This window comes from Triticum aestivum, chromosome 1D, assembly GCF_018294505.1.
Source record: "Triticum aestivum cultivar Chinese Spring chromosome 1D, IWGSC CS RefSeq v2.1, whole genome shotgun sequence".
NCBI classification, from domain to species: domain Eukaryota; kingdom Viridiplantae; phylum Streptophyta; class Magnoliopsida; order Poales; family Poaceae; genus Triticum; species Triticum aestivum.
This window is the reverse complement of record NC_057796.1, coordinates 285,662,508-285,670,408: the sequence shown is the minus strand read 5'-3', so window position 1 is coordinate 285,670,408 and position 7,901 is coordinate 285,662,508.

Genomic DNA, 7,901 nt, shown 5'->3' with positions numbered 1-7,901 from the left:
GCGCGGGCCCCGGATGGGCTCCGCGGGCTGCGACGGCGGTGGGACGGCGGCGGGGTGACGTGGCGCGACGCCACTGGTGCGGGAGGTGGCGGTGGTGACATGTCGCCTCGCGATTGGTCCGGGCGACGTGGCCGGCGGACATGTCCGGCGCGGACGGCTTTGTCAGGCGGCGCGAGGTGGAAGACGCTAGGGTTTCATCCGCGAAATTTCGGGGGAGAGGGCAAATATATAGGCAGATGGAGCTAGGAGAGTCCAAATGAGGTGCGGTTTTCGCCCACGCGATCGTGATCGAACGACCGAGAGCATGGCGGAGACTTAGAGGGGTTTTGGGGCTGTTAGAAAGGGGGTTTTGCTGCAACACACAAACGGACTTTGCGGATGCCCGGTTAACCGTTGGAGCGCCAAACGACCTCCAAATGGAACGAAACTTGACCGGTGGTCTACCGGTGGTATACCAAGGCCACTTGACAAGCCTTGGACCATTCCGAGAACGTACAACATCCGCTCACGAAAAGAAACAAGAGGGGTGCACCGGAGGAGTTGGGAGTGCCGGATTGCAAAATGGACAACGGGGAAAATGCTCGGATGCATGAGACGAACACGTATGCAAATGCAATGCACATGATGACATGATATGGGATGCATGACATGAACAAAAATGCAACACGCAAGCAAATGACAAGGCAAAGACGGCGAATAATTGGCAGACACCTGGCGCATCGGATCCGGGGCGTTACATCTGATGTATTTCAATTATGAATATAAAATATATTGTGTGCTTAATATGAACTCTCAATTAGATTAATAAATGGATTATGAATAATCGAATAATTAGCCTGCTAGTGGCGAATTAGCCTGCTAATTGGGTTTCGCTATTGCAAACGGTTGTTAAAAAAAATACTGTGGGCGATGACCTCAGGCAACGCACACAGTTTCTAGGAATAAACCGTGTTGGATCAATGAACAATCACACACGACTTTCTCTTGAAAACGGTTTGCGTTAGGCCATCTTGCGCAAACGTTTACCACATGAAAACTGTGTGTGATGGACAGCCTTTGCCACACAGTTTTTTCCTCTGACCGTGTGTGATATATTCAATAACGCAAGCGATTTAACGAGAAAAATTGTGTGTGATGTACCTGTGAACGGAAACGTTTTCCTTCGAGCGACTGTGTGGGATGTACATACAAACAGAAACGTTTAGCGGGGACTGACTGTGTGGGATGTACTTGCGACCGGAAACAATTTCGCCGTGTAATTGTATTTTTTAGCTCTATTGTACGTATTTCCGTATTTGAGCGCTCGCCGGTCGCACACGACCTCATTTTGCCGAACGTGTGTGCCAGGAGGGCATATCCCCGACGGTTTCTGGGTCGTGTGGGAAGGACCCCCTATCGCCCACACTCACTTGGCGACGGTTCCAGATGCCGTCGCGGAAAGGGGTTTTAAACCGTTTGTTTAGGAGCTCGCTGTACTAGTGGTAATTGGATGTTTATTTCAGTTATATATACACATGTTATTCTTCTGTAGACAGAGCAAATCACACGGCTTATTACCAGCAATCGTCTGTGTTATTATTGGTCTTCGCACACATTTCTGATTACGGACCTGTTTGCCGCGTATCACACACATCTTGTTCAGTTGAACCGTTTCCATTGTGTTGCCTAATCACACACAGTTAATCCTAGTGAACTGTACGCTGTATATCACACACACCCTCATCTGGTTGCCCGTTTCTGTTGTTCTACGTCATCGCAAACAGTTCTTCTGGACTAACCATTTGCCACTCATCGCACAGGCAAATCTAATATGAACCCTGTTTGATGTCGCCGCCGTCGCAAATGTTTTGCATCTTTTTTGACGGTTTTATTACATCATCATTTGTGATTGATGCATCGCACACAGTTTCGTCGAAGGGTCTCTGATTCGACTGTCGCGTTTGGACCATCCTGTAGTAGTGTAACTTGCCCTATTCTGTGCCGGGGACTCGCCTTTATATACAGGTCGAGACCTCCGGCTTAAAAGTCTGGGTCGGGTCACGATCCATGACCGAGCCTAACTCTAAGTCGCCTTGCCTTCTATGACAAGACGTCGTGTGGCGGCTTACACCTCCAGGCCGCCTGCCGCCTTCTGGCTTCGGGCCCTAAGCCGGCCCATGTTGTGAGCCACCCTTTTGATCTTGCGTCTTGACTATCCTGGCCTATCTGAGGCCCAGCTTCGAGAGTCACCAATGACTTGACCCGATCCTACTAGGGCGGGTTATACTGTGGGGTTATCCCCAAAACACTATATCTCAGGTACGCCTATTAATGTTGAAACCAATATTATTCAAACCATGACGCCAGAGGAACACATAAAAGAAACCTTCCAGAACACTCCGGAACCCTGAAAAGGAAGAGGTACGTGATACGGTAAATAAACGGACTCCGAAAAATCCGCAAAAATATTTTCTGTCAGTTTTGGAATATTAGAAAAAAAAATAGGAAAATAAGAAACAACCGGGAAGGCAACCCAGGTGCCCACAAGACACTAGGGCGTGCCTGCCCCACCTGGTGCACCCTGGTGGGTGGTGGGCCCCTCGGGCACCTTCCCGAATCCGTTTTCCTTTCCATATACTTGTTTCCCAAGATAAAAAATATTTATATATATACCCTCAGACGATTTGACCATTGCATCATGGAGAAATCTTCTGTTCTTATTTCGTGCTATTTTTCTGACAGATCTAGATCGCCATGGCCGCACCAAGATCCTCCAAGGACAAGTTCTTCGAGAGGGTAATCAATCTCTACTTGTCGGAGGTGATGAAGCACCCTCAAGCCATTGAGATGCTAAGGGGGTGCTACACATCCGGGATGTTCAAGGGCCCAAGAAGACGGGAAGCATGGAGGCCAGGATCGAGGCGGTGGCGCAGGATATCTTCAAGTGCCAAGGGATGGTGGAGCATGGGCTCAGTGCAAATCACCTCATGATCACGGAATTCACCCGTGATTACAAGGTGGATGGCCGGTCTATGAAGGAAATCGTCTTCACCTTCAACGAGCAAATAAATTTTCTGCAAAACCAAATCTATGATCTTCAAAATAAAGTCTTTGTGTATGAGGCAAGATTTGAAGGTATGAGTTTAGCTGCCAGTTGCAGGACTCAGGAGATTGTGCATCCTCTTATGATGGTGAACCGCTGCCATGGAAGCCAGAGGATAAGTTCCCTACCTCCTAATCATCACCACCACCATCTTCACCACCAAAGGAGACTTGAGTACATGGGTATGGGCACTCCCCTTGGCTTTTGCCAAGCTTGGGGGAGATGCCCCGGTATCGTATCACCATCACTTTATTACCTTTACCTATCTTAGTTCGATCTTTAGCTATTTCGTGATTTAGTTGAATAAAAGTTTAGTATGATCTATTTTCGAGTGCTAGTTTCGTGACCTATCTATCTATGTAATGGAGTGAGAGTTATATAATAAAGTTTAGTTTGAGTTTTTGCTTCTTTACTTTTATGTTTCAATCAAAATAAAAAGGAAATAAAAAATCATACGCTAATCTTATGGTAAGTAATGACATCACATAAGGAAAAGTGTAAGTGGTAAAATTTGTTGAAAGTTGACAAACTTAGCATTGGTCAATAATGCAATTCATGAAAGAATTAATAAGGGAAGAGAAGATTCACATGCAAATACACTATCTTGGACGTCTTTTATGATTGTGAGCCCCCACTAAATATCTTATGCCAAACTGTTGACGTTGGACAAGGAAGACAACGTAATGATTTATGTTTGTTCATATTCACATAGAAGTTATGTTGTCATAGATCCTTCAACATGTGGTGCTTGCTCAATATCTTTGCTAGCCAAAATTCCGCACTAAGTAGAGATACTACTTGTGCATCCAAAAAACTTAAACCCAAACTTTTATTTTGAGAGTCCACCATACCTACCTATGGATTGAGTAAGATCCTTCAAGTAAGTTGTCATCGGTGCAATAAGGCAATAAAAATTGCTTCTAAACGTGTTTGACCATTTAGTATAAGAGAAATTAAGCGTTGTACGAACTTGTGATGGCAAAGTAATAAAAGCGACGGACTGCATAATAAAGGTTGCTATCATAAGGGGCAATATAACATGACGTTCTTTTGCATTAAGGGATTGTGCATACAAACCGAAAAGAACATGACAACCTGTCCTTCCCTCTGCGAAGGGCCTATCTTTTACTTTTATGTATTTACTTTTTATAGAAGATTTAAAGTATTTTCATCTATTCCTTTTTATTATTATTTTTCTCTTTGGCAAGCATCATGTGGTGGGGAAAGATCTAGGCACCTATATCCAGTTGGACGTGAGTGATCATGAGTTATTATTGTTGACATCACCCTTGAGGTGAATAAGTTGGGAGGCAAAACTATAAGCCCCTATCTTTCTATGTGCCCGGTTGAAAGTTTTTTCTCATGTATATGTTGTGAGTGTTAGCAGTCATAGAAGATTAAATGACATGCTGGTAAGCAGTATGACTATTATCACCCACAACTCACTTGTGTTCTACTCGTGCATATAACATCTACGCATAAACCTGCCTCAGATGCCACTGTTGGGGAACGTAGTAATTTCAAAAAAAATCCTACGCACACGCAAGATCATGGTGATGCATAGCAATGAGAGGGGAGAGTCTGTCCACGCACCCTCGCAGACCGTAAGCGGAAGCGTTATGACAACGCGGTTGATGTAGTTGTACGTCTTCGCGATCGACCGATCCTAGTACCGAAAGTACGACACCTCCGCGATCTGCACACGTTCGGCTCGGTGATGTCCCACGAACTCACAATCCAGCAGAGTGTCGAGGGAGAGCTTCGTCAGCACGACGGCATGATGATGGTGATGATGAAGCTACCGGCGCAAGGCTTTGCCTAAGCACTGCAACGATATGACCGAGGTGGATTATGGTGGAGGGGGGCAGCGCACACCGCTAAGAGATCAATGATCAACTTATGTCTCTACACTACAAAAAAAGACACATCTGTGACATTTTGGGCCGAACGAATTTTTTTTCTGTCATACATATGACACTTCTATGACGCTAATTGTGACAAAACCCGGTATCATCATAGATGTGGTGGGCTCCTACTTCTATGACAAAAAATCATGACAGAAAATGGGCTTTTCGTCCTGGGCGGGCCGGAGACGCGGCTGCATGACATTCTTTGGGCCGTCCATGACAGAAAAACCGTGGTAGAAGCGAGGGCGAGGAAAATTTTGGGGAGTTCCCGGTTACGGTGGGAGGTCGGGGCCGAGCGATGCGCGTTTCTCTCATACACGTACGCGCGTGTGTGCAAGGCGTTGGCTCTAACTGAACCCGAGCGAGGTGTTGGGCTCTAACTGAACCCGAGCGATTGCACTGCAGGCTACGCGTTACTGAACCCGAGTGATCGATCGATGGCTGTTAACTGAACCCGATCGAGCGATTCCTTCGCTACTGCTGCTAACTGAAGCTGATCGATGCTGCCTCTGGATGAACAGTGAGCGTTGCTGGGGGGTTTGGATGAATAGTTCCCGGTGGGGGTGGATGAACAGGACCCCGTGGTGTTGCCTCTGGATGAACAGGACCCCGATCGATCGAGCCGGTTGGGGCTGGATGAACAGAACCCCGTGGAGGGCAGGATGAACAGGACCACCCCGTGGAGGGTAGAATGAACAGTAGACAGTGGAGGGCTGGATGAACAGTAGCCCGTGGAGGGGTGGTTGAACAGGAGCCCGTGGAGAGGGCTGGTTGAACAGTAGCTGGTGGAGTAGCGCGTGGTGGAGGCTGGATGAACAGGAGCCCGTGGATGAACAGTCGCAGGTAGAGGCTGGAGGAGGTCGACGGTGGATGAACAGTAGCCCGTCGAGGCTGGAGGGGGTCGACGGTGGAGATGAACAGTGTCCCGTGGAGTCCCGTTTTGCGGTACGCCACACCCCTCCCGATGAACAGGACCCCCGTTTCGACCGTAGCGCTCCAACACAAGTCCGTTTCCTCCGTTTTGTGGTAGGCCACACCCCTCCCGATCAACAGGACCCCCGTTTCGACCGTAGGAGGCCCGTTTCCTCCGTTTTGCGGTACGCCAGACCCCTCCCGATGAACAGGATCCCGTTTCAAACGTGGCCGGTCGAACACAAGGCCGTTTCCTCCGTTCCGCGATACGCCAGGCCTCGTTTCCATCGGCTGTTCCGTCCAAGCCCTCCCGATGAACATGACGACGCATTCCGTTCCGACCCAGCCGGTTGGCTCCCACGCGTTCCGTTGCCTCCCGATGAACACGACGCATTCCGTTGCCTCCCCATGAACACGACGCATTCCGTTGCCTCCCCATGAACACGACGATGACGATGTTTCTCCGTTCCGACCCAGCCATGTACACGAGCCCTGGCCGTACGTATGCCCGAGTAAGCGTTCGAGACCCCGCCCGTATGTACACATACGTGGCCGTATTTTCTTTCTTGCACCCTGGCCGCTGTATGTACGTGTACATGCTACATGCGTGCCTCTACTACGACACGTACGCGCCTCTACTACGACACGTGCACGCCTCTACATCCACCAGTATATATGTACGTACACGTTCGCGACCAGAATGACAACGCTACGTACCCTTCGACCAGGTGGGTCCCGACCGTCAGGCACTTCCTTGCCTGCGAAGATGTAGCTGGTGGGTCCCAGCAGTCAGGGGGCGAATCTTTTTTTTTGCCCGGACGCACTTCCTTGCGTGCGAAGATGTAGCTGGTGGGTCCCAGCAGTCAGGGGCAAACGTTTTTTTCGCGAAATACGGTGGCCCGTCCGGTGGGTCCCAGCTGTCAGGTGGAGGAATAATTATTTTCCACGTAATAAGGAGGCACTTCCTTCCTGTGGCCGTGGACCCAGCTGTCAGCCTCTCCACGTACAGTCCACGTCCGATGGAAGCTGTTCCTTGACCACGTTGACCACGCCGCGTCGAGAGCACCAGGGCGGTGGACGACGGCGAGGCCTAGGAAGGGGACGACGCAGAGCCGGGGAAGACGTGGCAGTGGATGCCCACGCGTAGAGGAGTACGAGGGTTCACTGGTTCGCTGCGGTGTGAGGCTGTCGTCGCCGCAGAATAACAGGGGGTGTGGGTGAGTAGAGGGATGGCCTGGCCAGCGGTGGGAATAGTAGGGGGCGGTGAGGCCTCCGCCGCATCGCAGCCGGCCACGGGAGGCAGGAGCACGAGGCACGACCGGCGCTGGTTTGGGCGGCTGGAGCAAGAAGACCAGAGGTTGAAGAAGCACTACGGCCGTTGGATGGACATCGTACGGTCACTGGAGCTAGAATCGTGCATATTGACTAAGTTGACAAAGCCCTCCGTCCCCGTCAACTTAGTAAGCCCACAAGTCAGCCTGCCACTATACTGGGTCCCAGCTAACAGGGGGAGTATTCATTTTTTTGTGCGTAATAAGGAGGCACTTCCTTGCGTGCGAAGATATAGCTGGTGGGTCTGAGCTGTCAGCGGCGGTAACGTTTTTTTCGCGAAATACAGAGGCCCTTTCGGTGGGTCCCTGATGTCAGGTGGAGGAATCATTATTTTGCGCGTAATAAGGAGGCATTTCCTTGCGTGCGGCCATGGACCCAGCTGTCGGCCTCTCCACGTACAGTCCACTTCAGATGCATGTCAGCCGTTGACCATGTTGACCAGGCCGCGCAGAGAGCACCAGGGCGGTGGACGACGGGGAGGCCTAGGAAGGGAACGACACGGAGGCAGGGAAGACTCGGCAGTTGTTTCCCACGCGGAGGGGAGTACGACTGTACGAGGGTTTACTGGTTCGTCTGCCGTCGCCGGAGAATAACAACAGGTGTGGGTGAGTAGAGGGATGGCTAGGCCAGCGATGGGAGTACGGTGGGGCGGTGAGGCCTGCGCAGCA